General features: G+C 41.7%; 1 protein-coding gene across 3 annotated transcripts in view; it reads right to left on the reverse strand.

Annotated features, from left to right (window-relative positions):
• LOC141103553 (flavin-containing monooxygenase 5-like) overlaps positions 1-20,962 on the reverse strand; it is a 197,821-nt gene that overhangs the window by 166,030 nt on the left and 10,829 nt on the right. The window contains exon 1 of one of the 3 annotated variants that reach the window (XM_073593257.1): positions 13,561-13,644. The exons of the other annotated variants lie outside the window; for them this stretch is intronic. The gene's annotated coding sequence lies outside the window, so the exon portion shown is untranslated. Of the gene's footprint in view, positions 1-13,560; positions 13,645-20,962 lie in introns of those variants that run through there. 3 annotated transcript variants of the gene reach the window in all.

Consider the following 20,962-nt stretch of genomic DNA (forward strand, 5'->3'; position numbering starts at 1 on the left):
ATACTGCAGCTACCTGCCTGTGGTACTAGTAGGATCAGAACACCAGCAATTGTCTTCAGGTAGCTTTAGGTGCACACTGTGCAGAGGACACAGTACACTAACTGTATATATATACATATACATACACACACACACACACACACACACACAGTGTATTGTGCATATATATACACAATACACTGTAAGTGCAGCTAACCGACTCGCCTGCCTACTCAAATCAAATAACACTGTCTCTCTGTCCATCTCTCTCGGCCGCTGCAACACACTACACAAGGTCGCCACGCAGGCGGCCTTATATATTGTGAGGCGTGTACTAAACCCCCTGAGCCATAATTGGCCAAAGCCACCCTGGTATCAGCTGTCCTGACATTTTAGCACCTCAAGAAATGAGATAGGCAGTCAAACTAAAAGCTGCGTAAATTCTAGAAAATGTACCCTAGTTTGTAGACGCTATTAACTTTTGCGCAAACCAATAAATACAGTATATGCATATTGACATTTTTTTTACCAAAGACATGTGGCTGAATACATTTTGGCCTAAATGTATGACTAAAATTGAGTTTATTGAATTTTTTTTTCATAACAAAAAGTAGAAAATATAATTTTTTTTTCCAAATTTCCGGTCTTTTTCCGTTTATATCGCAAAAAATAAAAATCGCAGAGGCAATCAAAGAAAGCTCTATTTATGGGAAAAAAAGGACCCAAATTTCGTTTGGGTACAGCATTGCATGACCACACAATTACCAGCTCTGGTCATTGAGCAGCCAAATCCTCCAGGGCTGCAGTGCTCTAGTCAGGAAAGGGGTAAAACCTTCCGGGCTGAAGTTGTTACCAAAACACAAACATAATAGATGCAATCTCTGTTTCCTGCAGTAAAGCACAGCTGATTCTCAGGTTACAGTGATACTTTTTGAATAAATGATGGGTGTGTACAGGCATTATTACAGTTCCATTGCCAGATTATTATACATTTTAGCACACAACTTAAAGCGTTTGTTACCCCAACACTTCGACCCCTTTCACACCGAGGGCGTTTTGCAGGCACAATAGCGTTAAAAATAGCGCCTGCAATCTGCCCTCAAACAGCTGCTCCATTGTTTCCAGTGTGAAAGCCCGAGGGCTTTCACACCGGAGCGGTGCGCTGGCAGGATGTCAGGAAAAGTCCTGCCAGCAGCTTCTTTGGAGCGGTGAAGGAGTGGTGTGTTTACCGCTCCTCCACCGCTGCTCCCCATTGAAATCAATGGGGCAGCGCTGGGATACCGCCGGCAAAGCGCCGCTATTGCGGCGCATTGTGGGCGGTTTTAACCTTTTCTCGGCCGCTAGCGGGGGTAAAAGCGCCCCGCTAGTGGCCAAAATGCGCTGCAAATCCAACGGTAAAACGCCACTAAAATTAGCGGCATTTTACCGCCGACGCTATAGGCAGCTCGATGTGAAAGGGGTCTTCCTGATATGTGGCTGCTGTACCATGTACGTGGATGAGAAAGTATCCTGTTCTCTTTGTATGGCTTCCTTTATGTGAAATCCCAGGTGTTCCGGTCAGTCCCTCTGCTTTCCTATTAAAAACTGACCACGCTAAGCAGGAGAACACAAAATTGTCAGTTCCCTAGCTATACTGGGAAATCAGTGTACTCTCCTCCAATGATCAGACTTATCCTGACACCCCCTTCCCCGCTACACAGCCATTCACTGGGAAGCTCAGTGTGCTGCTGCTTCTCCTCCACCCCAGCTCTTATGCAGCTGAGAACAGAAGGAATTTGATCACTTATAAAAAAGGGAAAAAAGGTATTTATAATGTATTTTTATATCTATACAAAAATGTTTTCACTTTCATTTCTGATTTAAACTGAATGGGTTGTTTTACAAGGAGATCGTTTACAATCACTTTAACTTTGAAGGAGGCAGATTATATTCCTTACAAAAAAATCCACTGTAAGACATAATAAAGTCAACATCAATCACCTTTACCTATGGCACACACAGCAATGTCAAGAGTAGCACAAAAGTTCAAAGATCAGACTGAGTGTGGCACAATAAACCTCTGTCTAAAGGGTTTATTAGATAAGACAATTGGTTATCATTCTGTAAATATCACCTTTGGCTTTGTTTTCCAAAAGTTAATGCATGCAAAACATCTGACATTTTCATATGTAAAAATGGCTAGCTACATTGTTTTGACAGCTCTATTGTCCTTATTATTAATTCATACAGTCACAGTGGTACATAGTCCACATAGACAGATTGTAAATTGACCAAAGTTTGCATCCCTTCCTTGTGTGATGCAAATTGTCATAACAAACACCAAGGTAACAACTTTGGATCTCGAGTTCCCAACTCCATCATTTCTCCCTCCTGAGCATTGCTTTGTTTATTTTATCATATTTTTTATGGAATGCTATAAAATATCTATGATGTTTACCTTTTCATTTTTACAGAGGGCTCTTGAAACTTTAAAATGCATATACTGTATGGTCAGAATGTCCCCTTTTTCTTATGAACAAAGCCTCATTAATATTTTTTTTCAATTATGCTTTGTGAAGTGAGAGTCATGTGTGATATATATTTAATGTTCCTGCTAAGTAGGGATGAGCTCGAAGTTCGGGTCGAACATAAGCTCGACTCGAACATCGGATGTATGCTCGTTCGCAGAATAGCGAATATTATGGGGCATTCACAGGAAATTCAAGCACCGGGGAATGCCCCATAATGCACTGCGAAATCGCAGTGCATTGCTGTATGATATTTGGCCAAAGCCTGCACCTGACCTGCATGCTTTGGCCAATCACAGCGCACTCTGCTGAGAGAGCCATAATTGACCAAAGGCAGGGTGCCTTTGGCCACTCATGGCTCAGGGGGACTAAGTCCACGCCCCACACTATATAAGGCTGCTTACACGGCGGCCATGTGTAGTGTTGTTGGCGTGGACAGATAGCTTGAGTTAGATTAAGCAGGCAGGTTATTCAGTTAGTAGCAGTGTATTTCATTTTATATATATATATATATATATATATATATATATATACTCTGCATTTAGCATAGACTATATAATCAGTGTTTACTCGATATTCAGTCAGTTTAGGCAGTGTATAAAAATATATATATATATATATATATATATATATATATATATATACTCTGCATTCTGTGTAGCCTATATCTACAGTACATTAGGTGGTGTACTATTTCTAATATGCTTCAGGCAGTGTACACAGTATCTAATACAGTGTGTACAGTTTCTACTATACTTCTGGTGGTGTACTCAGAAAACAATACAGTGCAGCCGTAGTACAGTTTCTAATACAGTGCAGGCAGTGTACCCAGTATCCGATACAGTGTGTACAGTTTTCAATACACTTCAGGTGGTGTATCAATTATATATATATATATATATATATATATATATATATATATATATATATATATATATATATATATATATATATATATATATATATATAATCTGCATTCAGTGTAGCCCATATATACAGTGCATTCGATGGTGTATAGTTTGTAATACACTTCAGGCGGTGTACACAGTATATAATAGTGTAGTGAGGTGTTGCAAAACAAAAAATATGTCATGTCCGGAAGGCCACCAAGGAGAGGCAGACGCTCACAGGCCACTAAAAGAGGGAAGGTAGCCTCTGTGTCTACAGTCAGTGGTGGTCATGGACACCTCTGCAGGTGGCCGTGGGGCACGCTTGTCCTTTTTTTCTGCTACTGGCCATGTTATTGAGCCACAACATGCAGAAGAGTTGGTGGAGTGGATAACAAAACCGTCCTCATCCTCTGTCACCCAGGCTCAGAGTAGTTTGCCTTCCAACACAGCAGCCAAAGTGGCCTATTCCCCCGTCTCCTTGTCCACAGTCACTCCTTCCGTAGCCCCACCATCATGTACGGAGGAGTCCCCAGAATTATTCGACCACAGTGTTGGGTACATGCTGCTGGAGGATGCGCAGTGATTTGAAGGCTCCGATGTTGGTTCCGAGGTTGAGGAAGGGAGTAATGTGAGCCTAGAGAGAGGGGGTGCCCAAGAAGGACAAGAAACTGGTAGTCATGTTCCCCCAGCTGCAGCATACTGCCAAGTTTTCTCCAGTGATGAGGAGGGAGGGGATGTGGTCACTGACTGTACTTGGTTGCCTGGGAGAAGAAAGGAGGAAAGTAAGGTGGAGGAAGAGGAGGCACAACTCTAACGAGGCAGGATGTCCTCTAGGGGGTGGCTTGAGGGCAGCCACCCAATTGCATCACAACACAGAGTTCCGCAGGTGCAGGGCGCTGCTGACTCCCCACTGACTTTTAAAAGTTCCTTGGTGTGGGCCTTTCTTGACATGTGTGCAGCACATTACACGGTTGCTGTTTGCAACCTATGTCTGAAGCGGATCAGGCATGGCCAGAACAGCAGCTGCTTGGGTAACACATGCTTGACCAGAAATATGATAACCTGCAATGCAGTCCATTAGCATCAGCACTTGAAAGAACCACATCAAAGAAAAAGGCGGACTTCTCCTTGCTCCTCGTCTGGAATCTCCAACCCTACTATACCTCCAGTCCTCTCAAAAACCTGCACTGACAGTAATGAAGGTATAGCAATAGGTGTCCCAAGTACTTGCAGCCAATCTGCTAGCAGTACACCAATTGATTTTAGCAGGCAAATATCCCTACCCCAGTTGCTGAACCGTAAAAAGAAATTCGGTCCCAGCCATTCACATGCTCAGCATCTAAATGCTAGCTTGGCCAAATTACTAGCACTGCAACTGCTGCCTTTTCAGCTGGTAGACTCTGCCCCCTTTCATGAATTTGTGGAATGTGCTGTACCTCAGTGGCAGGTTTCAAAACGCCATTTATTTTTACGTAAGGCCATATTGGCTCTCTAACGGCATGTGGAAGGCAATGTTTTGGCCTTGTTGGACACGGCGGCCAGCAGTAAGATTCATATTACCGCTGGCTCATGGTCCAGCAGGCATGGGCAGGGACGTTACCTTTCCTTCACGGCGCACTGGGTAACTCTGTTGGCAGCTGGGAAGGCTGCAGGACAGGGTTCAGTGATGTTGGAGCTTGTTCCGCCACCACACCTCCAAAATGCTAGTGGTGATTCTGACACAGCTTTCTCCTCCACCCCCTCCTCTTCTTCTTCCTCTATGGCCTCTCCTGCAGATTTGTCCTCTGAACGAGCGGTGCTTTGTAAGCTTTCAAGAGGCTATGCAAGCAGTCAGGCTAAAAGATGCCATGTAGAGTTGGTCTGCCAGGGGACAGGAGCCACACTGGGGCAGAGATTCTCTCAGCTCTTCAGGGGCAGGCTCAGAGGTGGTTGACGCCACACCAGCTTCAGCCAGGAATGGTTGTATGTGACAATGGCACCAACCTTCTCTCCGCCCTCCGACAGGGACACTTGACCCATGTTCCATGTTTGCCACACGTCCTGAATTTGGTGGTGCAGCGGTTCTTGAGCAGATACCCAGGCTTACAAGATCTCCTGAGGCAGGCCAGAAAAGACTGTGGTCATACAATGTCAGTGCTCGGCTGGCTGACATTCAAAGGGAATGCAACCATTCAAAGGGAATGCCCACCAACCGCCTCATTTATGACATGCCCACCAGGTGGAACTCAACTATGGCGATGCTGCAGCGGCTGCACACACAGCAGAGGGCCAGCAATGAGTATCTGTGTGAGTATGGCACCAGGACAGGGTCAGGGGAGCTTGGCTTCTTTTCACCACGCCAGTGGCTACTGATCAAGAATGCATGCACTGTCCTGTCACCATTTGAGGAGGCCACAAGGATGGTGAGCAGCGACAATGTATGCATTAGTGACACTGTCCCTCTGGTCTTCCTGCTGGAGCACATGCTTAGTGGAATCATGGACAGGGCACTTGAGACAGAACAGTGGGAGGAAGAGGAGGACTTCCTTTCCTCTCAAGGCCCCCTTTATCAAGATAGCATTCCTGCGGGCCCGCCAAACACACAGGAAGAAGAGGAGGAGGAAGAGGATTGTGTCAGCATGGATTAGAGCAGGGGTCTTCAAACTACGGCCCTCCAGTTGTTCAAGAACTACAATTCCCATCATGCCTAGCCATGTCTGTGAATGTTAGAGTTTTACAATGCCTCATGGGATGTGTAGTTCTGCAACAGCTGGAGGGCCGTAGTTTGAGGATCCCATGATTAGAGGATAATACTCAGCAGCAGTCTTCAAGGGATGGTTTTCAGTCCCCAGAAACCCAAGGGCCGGGAGGAGGTAGTTATGGATAATGTGATCCTTAGTGATCCAGAGGACTCAGAATCGAATGCCTCTGCAAACTTATGCTGCATGGCCTCCCTGATTCTGAAAAGCCTGCGAAAGGACCCTAGGATTCGTGGTATCAAGGAGAGGGAGTATTACTGGCTGGCAACCCTTCTTGATTCACGTTACAAGGGTAGAGTTGCAGAATTCATCCTGCCTTTGCAGAGGGAGCAGAGGATAAAACATCTTCAGGAGGCTTTGAAGAAAGGTTTGTGTAACGCATTTCCAGACCCTGGGAGGTTACCATTTCTTGGTGCTGGACAACAGGTTGCTGAGGCTTCGTTCAGTCAGAGGAAGAGCGGTGGAAAAGGTGGCCAGCTGACCGATGCCTTTAACCACCAGCCCCGGATGATTTGTCTGCTCAATGACCAGATCACTTTTTACAATTTGGCACTGCGCTGCTTTAACTGGTAATTGAGCAGTCATGCAATGTTGGACCCAAATTAAACTCCTTTTTTCCCACAAATAGAGCTTCCTTTTGATGGTATTTGATTGCCTCTGCGTTTTTTTTTATGCAATAAACCGGAAAAAACAAACATTTTGAAAAAAAATGATATTTTCTACTTTCTGTTATAAATAAATCAAATAAACTTAATTTTAGTCATACATTTAGGCCAAAATGTATTCAGCCACATGTCTTGGTAAAAAAATGTCAATAAGCGTATATTTATTGGTTTGTGCAAAAGTTATAGCGTCTACAAACTAGAGTACATTTTCTGGAATTTACGCAGCTTTTAGTTTATGATTGCCTATCTCATTTCTTTAGGTGCTAAAATGGCAGGGCAGTACAAACCCCCACAAATGACCCTATTTTGGAAAGTAGACACCCCAAGGAAATTGCTGAGAGGCATGTTGAGCCCATTGAATATTTTATTTTTTTGTCACAAGTGATTGAAAAATTACAAAAAAAAAAAATTACACAAAGTTGTCACTAAATGATATATTGCTCACACATGCCATGGTTATATCTGGAATTGCACCCCAAAATACGTTCTGCTGCCTCTTCTGAGTATGGCGACACCAGATGTGTGAGACTTTTTGGGAGCCTAGCCCCGTACAGGACCCCAAAAACCAAGCACCTCCTTCAGGATTTCTAAGGGCGTACATTTTTTATTTCACTCCTCACTACCTATCACAGTTCCGAAGGCCATAAAATGCCAAGATAGCACAAACCCCTCCTAAATGACCCCATTTTGGAAAGTAGACATGCCAAGCTATTTGCTGAGAGGCATGTTGAGTCCATGGAATATTTTATATTTTGCCACAAGTTGCGAAAAAATTACGAACTTTATTTATTTTAGTTTATTTTTTTTACGCAAAGTTGTCACTAAATAATATATTGTTCAAACATGGCATGGTTAAATGTGGAATTACACCCCAAAATACATTTTGCTGCTTCTTCTGAGTATGGGGTTACCACACGTGTGAGAATTTTTAGCAGTCTAACCTCGTACAGGACCCCGAAAACCAAGCACCTCCTTCAGGATTTCTAAGGGCATACATTTTTGATTTCACTCCTCACTGCCTATCACAGTTTCAGACGCCATGAAATGCCCAGATAGCACAAAACCCCCCAAATGACCCCATTTTGGAAAGTAGACACCCCAAGCTATTTGCTGAGAGGCATGTTGAGTATTTTGCAGATCTTGCTTTTTGTCACAAAGTTTTGACAATTGAAAAACATTTTTTTTACTTTTCTTTTTTCATTTTCAGAAACAAATGAGAGCTGCAAAATACTCACCATGTCTCTTAGCAAATACCTTGGGGTGTCTACTTTCCAAAATAGGGTCATTTGTGGGGGTTTTGTGCTTTCTTGACATTTCAGGGCCTCCGTAACATTGATAGGTAGTGAGGAAGTGAAATCACCATTTTACGCCCTTAGAAAACCTGAAGGAGGTGATTCTCGGGAGGTGGTTTTCGGGGTACTGTACACGGCTAGGCTCCCAAAAAGTCTAATGCCCCGTACACACGGTCGGACATTGATTGGACATTCCGACAACAAAATCCTAGGATTTTTTCCGACGGTTGTTGGCTCAAACTTGTCTTGCATACACACGGTCACACAAAGTTGTCAGAAAATCCGATCATTCTGAACGCAGTGACGTAAAACACGTACGTCGGGACTATAAACGGGGCAGTAGCCAATAGCTTTCATCTCTTTATTTATTCTGAGCATGCGTGGCACTTTGTGCGTTGGATTTGTGTACACACGATCGGAAATTCCGACAACGGATTTTGTTGTCGGAAAATTTTATAGCCTGCTCTCAAACTTTGTGTGTCGGAAAATCCGATGGAAAATGTGTGATGGAGCCTACACACGGTCGGAATTTCCAACAACAAGGTCCTATCACACATTTTCCATCGGAAAATCCGACCGTGTGTACAGGGCATAACACATGTGGTATTCCCGTACTCAGGAGAAGCAGCAGAATGTATTTTGGGGTGTAATTCCACATATGCCCATGGCATGTTTGAGCAATATATCATTTCGTGACAACTAAAGTGCAAAAAAAAAAGTTTGTAATTTTCCCAAAACTTGTGGCAAATTATAAAATATTCCGTGGACTCAACATGCCTATCAGCAAATAGCTTGGGGTGTCTACTTTCCAAAAAGGGGTCATTTGGGGGGGGGGAGTTGAACTGTCCTGGCATTTTATGCACAACATTAGAAGCTTATGTCACACATCACCCACTCTAACCACTTGAAGACAAAGCCCTTTCTGACACTTTTTGTCTACATGAAAAACTATTTTTTTTTGCTAGAAAATTACTTTGAACCCCCAAACACTCAAACATTATATATTTTTTTAAAGCAAAGGCCCTACAGATTAAAATGGTGGATGTTGCAATTTTTTTTTCACACAGTATTTACGCAGCGATTTTCCAAATGCAATATTTTTGGAAAAAAAAAACACTTTTTTAATTTTAATGCACTAGAGCACACTATATTGCCCAAATCTTTGATGAAATAAAAAAGATGATCTTATGCTGAGTACAAAAAGGGAGCGGTCTAGGTACTGTCTCTTAATATAACACAACTCCATCCCTATAATCATATAGTACAAAAATGAGAGGTTCGCCCGTGGGACTTTAAATGAGTTGGTCATAGAGGTCATAACAAATAGCATAGAGTTTAATGAATTTCCAAACACATGGTGAAAAATGAACATAAAAACATCATAAGACATTGTTTGACCATTGAAATGTTAAATACAATAGTATGGTACATAGTATACATATACAACTTTGTACTCGACGCGTTTTGCGAGCTCCGCTTGCTTCCTCAGGAGTTGGTGTATATGCGAAATATCTAAAAGATAGTAGGTATCAGTAAATAATGACATTCAATGGTAGTTATGGTCAAAGAAGTATGTGGCTTCATAGAAGTCTCCCATACTTACATATGGTCAAATGGTCCATAGGACTGACTTGCAAAGGCAGCAGCGGAGAATCCTCCACACGGGAGCTGAAGAGGCGTAGCCCGCAGCAACCAGAGCAGGGGTCCAGCAGAGGGCGGACATGGCAAGGAAGAGGATAGGGGTGGGTTGCATCCTGAGATGTCCAACTAGCCACCTGGGTCATATTAGCTGTAATCAGATTATATATGTATCTATGTCAAAGTAGAGTTTTAAAATGACTGGGAGTATAAATAGTATAACATTACTAATATGTGGAGGGAACCTCTGAAAAGGTGGGCATGGATACAAGTCAGGAGAGAAAAAAAAAAAAAAAAAAGGAAATGAATAAAGTTTGGAAAGTGCAAGTAAGGGTGAGGAAAAATTGAAAAAAAGAGAGAATGGTGTTGCCTAGTGTGTCTCGTAACGCATATACAGTAGGAGCAACATAGGTGGTAAAGTATAATGGATTTAAAAGTAATCATCATTGGGGCGAATTAAAAGAGTATAAAGATGTAAATATCGTTCTAATGTCCATGTTGTGTACTGAAATGGAAAACAAACAAACCAGGGTAAATATAAAGGGGGGTACAAAGGGTGAAAGAAAAAACGAGAAGAAAGGGAAGACAATAAAAAAGAAAAAGAAAAACATCTCCTACTAATGAGTAGTGCATAATGAGTGTGTAGTTAACATATTAAGTGTGCAAGTATAATTAAGCAGAGTAAGGTGACATGATAGATGTCTATAATGTGCTTACCCCTGTGCAAAACTTCTCAAGTGTGAGAGGACGATCCAAGTGAGGAGAGGAAGAAAAGTTTGCCATGTCAGCGCACTCACGCTTAAATCCCCGAGCGGGATCATTGGGCTACGCCTCTAACGCCATACGAACGTGGCTACGGCGTATGCCCACGTAACGCATGCGCAGGCATCTCCAGCCTGAGTACATGGATACCAAACACGACATGCTTTAAAATTGCACACAAATGTGCAGCGGTGACAAACTACATACATTTGTAAAAGCCTTTAAAATCCTTTACAGGTTACCTCTTTAGATTTACAGAGAAGGTCTACTGCTAAAATTACTGCCCTCAATCTGATGTTTGCGGTGATACCTCACATGCATGGTGCAATTGCTGTTTACATATGACACCAGACCAACGCTTCCGTTCGCATTTGCGCGTCAGCACGATGGGGCAGGGGTGCTTTTTTTTTTAATTACTATTTAATTTTGCTTTTGGGTAGTGACAGGTACTCTTTTTTGAAAAAACTGGGGTCTATTAGACCCTAGATTTCTCCTCTGACCGCAAAGCATCTGACCACACCAAGATCGGTGTGATAAAATGCTTTCCCAATTTCCCAATGGAGCTGTTTATATCCAGCAAAACCTAAGTCATTAAATGCTTTTAGCTTCTGGTTTCTTAGGCCATAGAGATGATTGGAGTAATTCTGGTCTCCGATCAGCTCTATGGACAGCTGGCAGAACCCCAGGCTGCATTCTCGGGTTCCCCGTTGGGACAGGAGAGCCTGAGAAAACCATGGAAGACTGGGGGGGGGGGCGCTCCCTCCCACTGCTTGTAAAAACAGTCTAAAGGTTAATTAGCCACTAGGATTGCTTTTGCATGAAATCTGACTGCTGGCTGAAAAGAATGATACCAAGATGATGCCTAAACCTGCAGGCATCATTTTGGTATAACCACTCAAAGTCCAGCAACATATCAGTACATTCCTGGTCCTTGTTGGGCATACAGTAAAACCTTGGATTGCAAGCATAATTTGTTCTGGAAACATGCTTGTAATCCAAAGCACTCTTTCATCAAAGTGAATTTCCCCTTAAGAAATAATGGAATCTCAGATGATTCGTTCCATAACCATTTATTCATAAGTTTATAGTTTATATAAAAAGATTATAGCAATGTGATAGATTGTGTAACCATAAAATGTCCATCCACAAATGGCAGTCTCTACAAGGGGATTAGAAGCAAAATCCAGCAGGAACTACAGTGTATAAAAGAGAAGAGAGGCGCCCCTAAGTGTAGCAATATGGTTACATTTAATGAAAGTACAACATTTAGCAACTCATTTGGCTGATGATTAAAACAGGCACATCTAAGTTTGCAGGCAACCGGGGTAGAGCTTTCCACATAGACTGTCCTCCACACCACCGGCTACCACCACTGTCAGTCTGCAATTGTTACCAGGAATACTAACTAGCCTGCAGTAGAGCGAACTGAAAGCGAGGCTTGAAGCGCTCGTGGAGCACAGCATGGAAGGGATGACATCGGTGGAGGTGCAGAGGACGGTCTATGTGGACAACTTCACCCCGGATGCCTGCATACTTAGATGTGCCTCTTTTAATCATCAACCATGCGAGTTACTAAATGTTGTATCTTCATTAAATTGAACCATATTGCTACACTTACTGTAGAGGCACCTCTCCTCTCTTATACTCAGTTGTGACATGACACTACTTGTATATCAAGACATTGCTTGTATATCAAGTCAAAGTTTTTAAAAAAAAATTTGCTTGTCTTCCAAAACGCTCTCAAGCCAAGTTACTCTCAATCCAAGGTTTTACAGTATATTGTAATGTTCTTTTTTTCATGCAGCCTGTGGGCTGAACAAAAAAAAGAGATTGATCGGTGGGTATGCCCACCATTAGAATACCGCTCTTCTTCCACCCACTTCTAATGATGGGCATACATGCACCATTTTTTTTTAACTGTGGTGGTGAAATCACCTCCTACAGTCCTGGAGTCGCTGATACACGTATCTTTTTTTTATACCCTAAACAGACTTGAAGCCCACTCATACCACTACCTGGATTTCTGCCTTTCGTTTTCCTTGGGAATGATGTTTTGTGCACCCGGTCCCTCTCCTGCGGGCTCCTTCCACAGCTCCCGGTACAGACAATTGGGACAGCCTCTGATTCCTCGTCCCCCATTTTCTAGACTTATCATGATAGTTGCATGCATCTGCTCCTGAAGAGTGGTATTATCCACGAAACGCGTCAGTTTTGCATTCTCATGCTTACTGATAGGAACCTACTTAGACTCATTATCTACAACCAAATGATTACCATTGATTACACTGCATAGTGCCATTTAGATAATGTGTACATATAGGAACTTATAATAATTCATTTTAATCCAGATTAAATCTCTTGTCAATTTTATATGCTGTCTCTTTGATGTGTATATGTAATATATATCTAATATTTCACAGCAGGGTCCGTTCCTGCGCCCAACAAGAGTATCTGTGAGGGATTACAGTGTTGTGGCACCACCACCACCCAATGTCCAATTTTTCTGCCCCCTGTTTAACAGGGGCATGTAATTACAATTTTGGATATAATATTTCACATCAGGGCCCCTTCGTGCGCCCAACAAGAGTAACTGTGAGGGGTTACAGAGTGCTGGCGCCACCAAAACCAAAGGCCCAATTTTTTTGCCGTTGTTTAACAAGGCCATGTAATTTCAATTTTTGATATAATATTTCACAGCAGGGCCCAAATGCCTTTTCGCAAACTCAAAACGTGCCATTTTGTTTTTTTCTGAAAGTAATGGCTTTCTTCTGGCCACTCTGCCATAAAACCCAACTCTATGGAGCGTACGGCTTATTGTCGTCCTATGTACAGATACTCCAGTCTCTGCTCTGGAACTCTGCAGCTCCTCCAGGGTTACCTTAGGTCTCTGTGCTGCCTTTCTACTCAATGCCCTCCTTGCCAGTCAGTGAGTTTTGGTGTGTGGCAGTCTCTTGGCAAGTTTGCTGTTGTACCATGTTCTTTCCATTTGGTTATGATAGATTTGATGGTGCTCCTATGGATCATCAAAGATTTTGATTTTTTTTATAACCTAACCCTGACTTGTACTTCTCTACAACATTGTCCCTTACTTGTTTGGAGAGTTCCTGGTTCTTCATGGCAGTGTTTGGTTTGTGGTGCCTCTTGCTTAGGTGTTGCAGCCTCTGGGACCTTTCAAAAAAGTGTTTATATGTAATGACAGATCATGTGACACTTATACTGCACACAGGTGGACATAATTTCACTAATTATGTGACTTCTGAAGGTAATTGGTTGCAGTAGAGCTTTTTATAGGCTTCATAACAAAGGGGGTAAATACATACGCACATGCCAATTATCAGTTTTTTATTTCTGAAAAATAGTTTTATGTATACATTTTTCTAATTTTACTTCACCAACTTAGACTATTGTGTTCTGATCCATCACATATAATTCAGATTAAAAAAGCATTGAACTAAAGGCGGTAGTGTAACAAAATAGGTAAAAAGCCAAGGGGGCGAATACTTTTGCAAGGCACTGTATATATTTGCACTGTGTGATATTGTAAATACAAAGAAAAGTATAATTATAATAGTATAATAATAAGTATAGTAAAAGGCAAAGTTGATGGATGAATAATGTAGTTATGTCATGTTGAAAAATTTGATGTCCCAAGACTTAAAGTTGGCCACACATGACTTGATTCCCCCATCCACACATTTAAGATTGAGGCTGGGTTCACACTGGTGCGATCACAGACATTGCATGTGATTCGCTCCGCATCGCTGTGCACATCACATGGCAATGTCTGTGCGTAGCAGGACCCTTTTTTGGTCCGCACTAAAATCGGATCACCTGGGTGTTCACACCCGTGTGATTCGATTCCTGTACCATTTCATAGTTTGCACTGCCATCTGCGAACCAATTTGGGGGTGTCATTAACTTTACATTGACACCTCCAGTAGTTTGCACATGTCAGTGTGAACCAGTGTGTGATTCAGGTGTGATGCGGGAACCTGCACAGGAATGGCAGGGTTTCCTGCATGGCATCAGTGTGAACCGGGACTGAGGGGGGAAGTCTCCCTGTTGTGTTTTTGTATTCTGACAGTGGGGAGACTTCCCTACCATCAGAATACACATATCAGTGCTGCTAATCAAGCAAAAAAATACAGACAGGGCAGTTGAACAGAAGTTGAATTAGTAGATCAACTTCTGTTCAACAATAGTGGACACATATGGATCGAAATTCAGCTAGTCCCTGCTGAACCTCATGAATTTCAAACTTCGTATGGCCAGCTTTATTTTCCCTGGCAGGCCCCGGTATTCCAGTGTGCCTCTGACTTAATTCATCCCAGTCAACAAATGTGTACACTTTTGCTAGTCTTTATTTTTGATATATTAGTGACAGCAGATAATATTTGTGTTGATATAATAGTCTGTCTAATTTAAATGATATTGCACATTGCATTAATTGCACATAAACTACCACACTGAAAACTGATTCTGAGCCTTCGATAACATTGCCAAGCTCACATAAACAAACTACATCCTACATTTAGTCTGAAATGTATTTCAGAGTTGTGCAATCACGTGTTTATATTGTACTAGCTACAGCAGAGGCTTCTATGGCGAATACCTCAATCTATCATTGTGTCCTGCATGTTATTATATCTGCATGTTTATACAGTATAATTGTGCGACCAGTTGTGGAAAATATAATCAGGTTCCAGTGATTTCAGTATCTTACACTTAAGCATACATATCACAACTCTCTGTAGATCTTCATTTATATTATGTAGATATCAAACTTTCAAAATGATTCAGTTAAAAAAAAAGGTGCCAGTATCTTCCTAACCTCCAATGTTAATGGAAAGGCGACCTGAAAGAAATATGGATTTTGCCTTTTATTAAACTGCTTGCTGCCTTGCTCTCTCTAGTGTAAATAGTCCAACAACAAGCAGGCAGCAATTGAAGTATTATTACAGGTCAGGTTCATTTTCTGAATACAGTTGGCCTGTTTGCACGGTCACAAGAAAAAGAAAATGCGCGTGCAACATCAAAAAGTGTGTAAGTCGTTTACATTGCACTGAATATTGGGTTTACAGTGCAGTGTATGGAATGAGGTGGTGTGATATAGGGTATGTACAGCGTAGTTTACAAAATGAGGTGGTGTCGAATAAGGTATTACAGCGCATTGTACAAAATGAGGTGGTGTGGAATAGGGTATGTACAGTGCAATTTACGGAATGGAGTGGTGTCGAATAGGGTATTATAGCGCATTGTACAAAAAATGAGGTGATGTGGAATAGGGTATCTACAGTGCAGTTTACGGAATTAGGTGGTGTGGAATAGGGTATGTACTGCACAGTGTAGGAAATGAGGTGGTGTGGAATAGGGTATGTACTGCACAGTGTAGGAAATGAGGTGGTGTGGAATAGGGTATGTACTGCACAGTGTAGGAAATGAGGTGGTGTGGAATAGGGTATGTACTGCACAGTGTAGGAAATGAGGTGGTGTGGAATAGGGTATGTACAGCGCAATTTACGGAATGTGATGGTATGGAATAGGGTATGTACAGCACAGTGTACGAAATGAGGTGGTGTGGAATAGGGTATGTACAGCATAGTGTATGAAATGAGGTGGTGTGGAATAGGTTATGTATAGTGCAGTGTACAAAATGAGGTGGTGTGGAATAGGGTATGTACAGCACAGTGTATGAAATTAAGTGGTGTGGAATAGGGTACAGTGCAGTTTACAGAATGATGTGGTATGGAATAGGGTATGTACATGCAGCTTACGGAATGAGATGGTGTGGAATAGGGTATGTACAGCACAGTGTACAATATGAGGTGGTGTGGAATAGGGTAAGTACAGCATCATTTGCGGAATGAGGTGGTGTGGGAAATGGTTTGTACAGCGCACTGTACAAAATGAGGTGATGTGGAATAGGGTATGGACAGCGTAGTGTACAGAATAAGGTGGTGTAGAATAGGGTATGTACAGCGCAGCATTTTAAATATGCAAACATGGCCAAAAAACACACCCTGACTGCCCCCTTCATATTAGGAGCCCCATTCACATCAGAACCCCATAGACATCAGACTCCCCCATTTACATAAGAGTCACCCTGTATATCAGAGTCTCCCCTTATATCAGTGCCTGCACGTACATCAGAATTTCACCTTCACATTAGAGTTCCCATATCCATCAGAGCCCTGTCTCCCTTTAACATCAGGAGCCCCCCTTTTCAAACTATCTCTCAGTGTGAGAGCACCTTCAAGTAGAAGGGTCACTTCAGGTGCTTTAGGTGCTTTAGGTGCCTTCAGCGTATGCTGTTTAGGGTCTTTTGCTGAGAAGAGGGCACCAGGAAGGATGTAGGGCATGCTAGTAAAATGATAAAATGATAAAAAAATTAAGCGCTGCTTCACAAACACACAAATATAATGCTTCACTGTGCAATATACACAATAAGTGCAAAACAGTGACCCCTAGTGGCAGTAATAAATATGGCACTTATAACTGTTAAATAAAACAAAGTCCATAAAGAAAGTGCAATCTTCCTGTGAACAGGTGCAATCCGCAAGGTATCCAGCCATGAATAAATGGCAAGTAAGTGACAAACACCAAGTGGACCCTCCACCAGTCACACTATGCGCGCACCTCCCAGAATGGCCCCCAATTAGGCCTAGTATCACCTTCCCCTCTTGGGGTCACAATCCGGGGTCTTTTAAGCTCCCATCAGTTGGCTCCTGCAAGCGTGGTCTCTCATAGCAGATAGCAACATATGGGTAAAGAAGGAACTAACATAGTGTAGTACTGTAAAATGTGATTTATTTAAAAAAAAATACACCTGTTCCACTCACATTTAAGAATGCACTAGCCCTGGTGCATACAGGTGATGATCTTAGGCATATACAGATCTGTCCCTGGGGTCACAGAATTATCCGCAAGTGATCATATACTTCCTAGGACAATGCAATTACGTCACAAGCCCGCTACTGGGGCGTTTCATCACTGCACATGGGACTTTATTAAAGGGTCCATGATTCTGTGATCCCAGGGACGGATCTAACTGGAATGTTGGAATACCTTACAACTTTCACTACATTCTGCTATGGCAGCATGGCAGAGGGTGAAGCAGGACTAGACAGACGTAGACTTCCATCTACTTCTGAATGCTGGGGCAAGTGCTGAGGACTGCAAGGGAGAGACAGATGCCACTGGCAGCCCCCACTGGGCCCATGCAGGGCCCCCCTGCATGCCTCCAATCTTCAGTGTGTATAGTCAGTACACAGTCGGCCCCATCTCCTCTGGGGCCCATGTCTGCTATATGCACTGAACACATTAAGAATATACTTGAGTTCAAAGGACAGTGATTTTAGCATCTGAAGTCAGAGGTTCAGCATGATAGTCAGTAAACTAGCATTTTTAGAAGGTGATTGGCAGTTGCAACCACTATGTTTATAGGTATTCTTTAAAAACCTCAGCTCTATAGTGCTCGATCAACATAATTATTAACTACAGTATACTAGACAGTTCAATTGTAGTATAACTTTTTTGGTTGAAAATTAACATGGCGGGGGGGCAGGAGGCGGAGCCTAGCGGAGCAGACATGCATTGTTAGGGTTCAAACCGCTGAGGAGAGAAGAGAAGGACAAAGCGGAGCCTGCAGGCTCAAAAGGTATCCATTTGAACCTTTTTGCCCCTGGAAACAAACTGTGAAAGTTTGGGCAGGAAATATGGTACTGGGAGGAAACCGTGGCAGAAATAAAAATCACCTCACAAAGAGCTCACAGGCACTCACTGCAGCTGAAGCAGCTCCAGTCACCTCACAAGATACAGCATCAGGGCGCTCTCACAGACAGAAAATGTCACAGCAAGACTCTCCATTTGAGTCAGATACAGAACAAATCCTCTCACAAACTTCTTCACAAGCCTCCTCAGTATCCCCAGTAATATTATTACAATTTGAAAAGATGCTTCATAAGGCTTTAAAACAAACCTCAGACCAAATAACAAAAAGCCTAACCAAAGAAATAAGAGAGCTGGGAAACCGCACCGCAGCCTTAGAAATAAAAATGGATGAAATTGAAATTACAACCCAAGAAAATATAACAGAATTGGAACAATTAAAAAAAGAGAATTTAATACTTCAAACTAAGCTCGAAGATTACGAAAATAGAGCCAGACGTTCAAACTTGCGCATAAGGGGAATACCTGAAACTGTGACAGACCTGCAATCTACTATTACTGCTCTATTACAAGAACTAAAGCCAGATATCCCTATTGAACGTTTAGAACTGGACAGAGTACACAGAGCCCTCACAGCCAAAAAGAAAGATGGACCCCCACGTGATATAATCACAAAATTTCATTATTACAGAACGAAAGAACAAATACTAATTGCTGCAAGAGAAAAAAAGGAACTTAATTTTCATGGACACAATTATCAAATTTTTGCTGACCTATCCCAACTTACTATTACTAAAAGACGATCCATGAAACCCCAACTGATGGAACTGCAACGCCACAACATTATGTATCAATGGGGCTTCCCCTTTTCAGTCAGATTTAACTACCAAGGTACAATTTACAGAAGCAGATCAGCAGATGAACTACAACAAACCCTTTTAAAATTAAATCTGACAGAACCCACAAGCAGCAACACTTCCACACGCAGAAGAATGGCATCATCTTCACCTTCAGGCAGCACCCAGAAAATTTCAGAACAAAATGGGAATCATCATTCTCACAAAAGAGGCCGTTATGCCACATCATCCATGGACCAAGAAGATTCAATGGACTGACATCCTAATTCCTGATATCTCTTCATTTATTATACTAAGAGATGGTTCTCTATAAAAAACCTGTATTTATAACTGAATGTAACTGCATTCTGATAGTCACACACTGTGTGGGATCATGTTACATTCCAGTTATATTTCTTATTACTTCTGATTCATATAGCCTTAGAATATATAAGTGAAATAAGAAAATTTTTGTTCAGTTAAATATTATCAGGTAATAATAATAGATTTATTACTTTTTAGGACAAATATGTTCAATAATCCAGAAGTAATGGAAGCTTTTTCTTTCTTTTCTTAAAACAAATATATTATTACCTAACTAGTTCCTAGAATTATGTTTTTGTTTGTTTCTAATCTGAAGCAATACAACCTCAATTTTATGAGTTAACATATCTAAACAGTTACATATGAATAAAATATGTAATTGTTTACTCTAAAAGGGTTAAAATCCCAAAATAATTCAAACTATCTTCATCAATACCAAAGTTATTAACAGTACCTTTCTAACTGAATTATTTAGCCTAGGGCAAGACTAACCATATACAACCACCCTGGAATAAATAATTTCAACAAAAACTATATTCTGCACTCCAATTAATGAAACATCATTTTGATGTCTTTTGACATAGCACTTTTCTCCTGTAAGCGGAAGATCCGTGTACCCCCATTAGCCCTCCTCATTCTCCCAACCATATTATGTGGGAGTGTGACGAAGGCACTTATTCCCCTGAGAGAGATATTTATTCTCTTTCACGGGTAAATTGTGATTACTTGCAAAAAATAATTTATACAATGTATCATCTAATCTCATATGTTTTTTGTTTACTCTTTACTCCAGAATTCACTGGTTTCTTTTCTATCTATTCATCTCTTCAGTCCACACAGGTTGATCTGCGCAGTCAGCTCTGCATAACAAAAAGTAAGTCAAAACTATTTGATCTATTGCCATGGCACCACTGAATATACTTTCCCTGAATGTTCAGGGAATAAATGTCCCTCAAAAAAGGACCAAAGCCTTTCGTACTTTCCATAACAAGAAGGCTCACATAGTATGCCTCCAAGAAACACACTTCACCAAAGATTCTACTCCAAAATATATTTCTCCTTTTTATCAACAAATTTACACGGCTTCTGCCTGTACCAAGCAAAGGGGAACTCTAATTGCATTTCACCGATCCACACCATTCACCTTATCATCAGAAATTAAAGACCCAGAAGGTAGATACCTGATACTCATGGGTTATATAATGGATACAGCAATCACGGTGATTTCCTACTACGCTCCTAACAAACAACCTACACCATTCCTCTCACATATATTACAAGTGATTAATACACACAAAATAGGAACAGTGATAATGTGTGGGGATTCGAACCAGGTCCTCCTCCCATTTCTAGATAAATCACCTTTTACACCATCCAAAATAACCTCTAGATTACCTTTTTCTCAACTTCTTTCCAAATACAATCTGGTAGATTCATGGAGAGAAAGTAACCCAATGAAAAAGAAATTCACTTATTTCTCGCACCCTCATCAAACCTTCACCAGAATAGATCATATTTTTCTAACAATAGGAATGATACCAGAAATTATTGCATCAGATATAATTCCGATTCCGTGGTCTGACCATAATGCAGTATACACTACTATAGCCTCAGCCATACCAAAAGCGCATGACCCAATGTGGTACTTACCGGACATAATGCT

The sequence above is a fragment of the Aquarana catesbeiana genome, linkage group LG07 (genome assembly GCF_042186555.1).
Source record: "Aquarana catesbeiana isolate 2022-GZ linkage group LG07, ASM4218655v1, whole genome shotgun sequence".
Classification (NCBI taxonomy): Eukaryota; Metazoa; Chordata; class Amphibia; order Anura; family Ranidae; genus Aquarana; species Aquarana catesbeiana.